Below are 3266 nucleotides of genomic sequence, written 5' to 3'. Positions count from 1 at the left end.
AAAATAAATTCAAATAGAATATACTGAAAATATTGTGAAGGTACCAATAATCGTAACACCGTTTTAAAAGGAACAAGTATTTATTTGTCAGGATTAATAGTTATAATTTAAAAAGAGATTAGATTTAATTAAATAATTTCAAGAATCACACAAGTAGTTTTAATGCACCCGCACGGTTCGGCTTTCTCTACTTGACTCCCTTTGAGCCACTCGCTGCTCGTTAGCCCTGCCACACTCATTCATTCACCAGGCTTACCATCTGTCGATGACAATATATTATAGATAGATAGATAGATTAAGTAGAGGTATGCACTGCGACCAAATGATCTATTGTGCCCTCGACTGTTTAGAGTACCTCATCTAGTCCCAGAGAACCCAAAAATTTAAGGAGATCTCCGGGGGCTAGCGATTGTAAGACTTCATCGCTTGGCCAGAGTTGGCCTAGGTGTATCTCCCGTCTTCTCGCAACTGCCTCGCATTCGCGAAGCAGATGCAGAGGGGTCTCCTCAGCCACATCGCAGAACCGACATAGGTCGTTAGACCAGATCCCCAACCTGTGCAGGTGACCTCTCAGTCTGCAGTGACCCGTCAGAAAGCCTGTCAATATCCTTACCCTTTCTTTGGGAAGGTTTATAATTGCTCTATACCTTGTATGATTGTAACCTCCCAGTAGGCTTTTAGCCTGGCGTTGGCCTGCCGTGTTACGCCAGTGCTGATTCCTTACAGTGTTCCTCTCCTTCCTGAGCTCTTCCTTGATTGTGCTAGGTCCAACCGCTATGAAGGGCTCAGGCCCTATAGGCAACGAGGTGGCTGCCTTCCTAGATAGTCGGTCTGCTTCCTCATTGCCGACAACTCCTACGTGACCTGGCACCCAAGTTAATTGGATGTCGTTGTACTCCGCCAGGGCGTTGAGCTTATCAATACACTCAAGAACCAGAGAGGACTTGACCTCAAATGATAATAGGGCCTTGAGTGCTGCCTGGCTGTCGCTCATGATCAAAATCCTTTCATTACGATAGTTCCTACGCAGGTTAATCTCTGCACACAGACTTATGGCATAGACTTCCGCTTGGAAGATGCTTGGGTATACGCCCATGGGTACCGAAAGCTTTAGCCTTGCCCGTGAACGCCTGCCCCAATACCTTCGGGAGTTTTGGAGCCGTCTGTGTACCATTGCATTGAGCTCGCTTGTATCTGCCTCTCCAAAAAAGAGGTGCTCCAAGTCGACCTGGTGCAAAGCGCTATTTTGAATCTTCTGTCAAAGCTAACTAGTTTGGGCCTGTCGTCTCTGGGGAACAGAGCTAATGGAATTTGGGAGCCTAGCTTGTCCCTGTACCTCGATGGTAGGATTTTACCTTTACCAAAGCCTTCTCTTGCGAAGTTCAATAGAGTTCGCCTTGCTGCCTGTTCAATGGTAAGGTGCAGTGGCTCAAGCTCCAGAATCACCTCTAGCGCCGCCGTCGGGCATAAACACGCCAGACGTTGAAGCTTAGCGAGGGATTGTCTCACCGTTGCGAGGGTGGTCCTCGAAACCCACGCCACTGCCCCATAAGTAACTATTGGTCTAACTATCATGGTATACATCCATCTTAGGATCTTGGGACTGCAGCCCCAAGACTTCCCAGCCAGACGTTTGCAAACCATTAGTGCCCTCGTGGCTTTGGATGTGGTCGTGTCGACATGCGCCTTCCACAGAAGCCTGGAATCTAGTGTTAGTCCTAGGTACTTGACTTCGGTGGCGACGTTGACGGCGACCCCATTCAAAGTGATGTTCCTCATACCTGGGAGTGTTCTTCTTCTAGAAAAGGGGACGATAACGGATTTGGAGGGGTTGATGCTCAGGCCCATACTCAAGCACCAGCCTCTCCCAAGGTTTAGTCCCCTTTGAACTATATCGCATAGAGTGCTCACGAACTTCCCCCTGGCAATAATCACAATGTCATCCGCATAACCTTGACAACGGATGCCATTATCAGTGAGGATCTGTAGAAGTTCGTCCACAACTAAGCTCCACAGCTCTTGTATTTTGTAGCTGTACTACGCCGTCCCCGATGTCGGTTTCAGCTATCCTTGTGTTGAGTAACCTGACTATCCACCTACGGATGGTTGCCTGTACGTTACGTTTTTCAAGCGCCCGGTCGACACTACCGTGAGAGGTGTTGTCAAACGCCCCCCTCAATGTCGATGAAGGCACAGAGTACTGTCTCCCCACACTCAAGAGCACCTTGTATATCCGTGGACAGGGCGTATAGTGCAGTGTCCGTGGACCTGCCCACTCTGTAGGCATGTTGGTCGGGGTGCAAAGGCGCTACCTTAAGGGTGTTGTTCCTAATTTCATGGTCGATGACCTTCTCCATTGCTTTTAGCAGAAAGGAGGTAAGACTTATCGGCCTGAAGGACTTAGCGAGAGAGTAGTCTCTCTTAATTATCTTCGGGATAAATATAACCCGAGCTCTTTGCCACGCCTCGGGGATATGGGCAAGCGCTAAGCTCGCCCGCATGATGTTGACGAGGTGTGGCAGTAGGAACTCCTTACCTTGCTTCAGCAACACTGGAGAGATGCCATCCATCCCAGGGGATTTGTACCGATCAAAGGAGTCCAAAGCCCAGCAGACCGATCGGTGGGTGATTAGTATTCTGGCCAGCTTCCAGTCTGCAGGGGATGACCTAGTTCTTTGGTATGGTACCTCCCTCGTGGCCGGAGTGCCATCCGGGAAGTGGGCCGAGAGCAGGGCAAGCGCCCTCTCTTTTTCGTTCTCTGAGTAGGTACCATTAGCTAGCCGTATTGCTAGTTTGGTGTCAGTATGATCCCTTGCCAGGGCCTTATGTAGTCTAGCGGCCGCAGGAGTCGATGTGATGTCCTCACAGAACTTCCTGAAGCTGCCCGTTTGGCTTTCCTGATCTCTTTACTGTACTTAGTTAAACTGGCTGAATACTCCGCCCAAAGCCCTGTTCGCTTTGCCCTGTTAAAAAGTTTTCGTACCTGCTTTCTGAGCTCCCGAGACCACCAGCTGGGCTGAGCCTTCCCTTTGGTTTCGCCTCAGGGCAGCTGGAGTGAAAGGCATCCATTATGGTGCCATTCAGTTTGTTAACGGTGTTCTCTAACCTCATTTGATCGACGTGCCTGTTCTTGGACTGTATTTCAGTCAAGTTTGATTTTAAATTTTCGCTGTATCGCTCCCAGTCAGTTTTCCTGGGGTTTCTAGTTGCTTGGTGTTCAGGCCTTCAGCCTAAATAGTTTTTCGTACTTTTGGTGAACCGCCCTA

Source organism: Rhagoletis pomonella, unplaced genomic scaffold (genome assembly GCF_013731165.1).
Source record: "Rhagoletis pomonella isolate Grant_MI unplaced genomic scaffold, Rhpom_1.0 Rhpom_scaffold_00142, whole genome shotgun sequence".
NCBI classification, from domain to species: Eukaryota; Metazoa; Arthropoda; class Insecta; order Diptera; family Tephritidae; genus Rhagoletis; species Rhagoletis pomonella.
Note: the sequence above shows the minus strand (reverse complement) of the source record.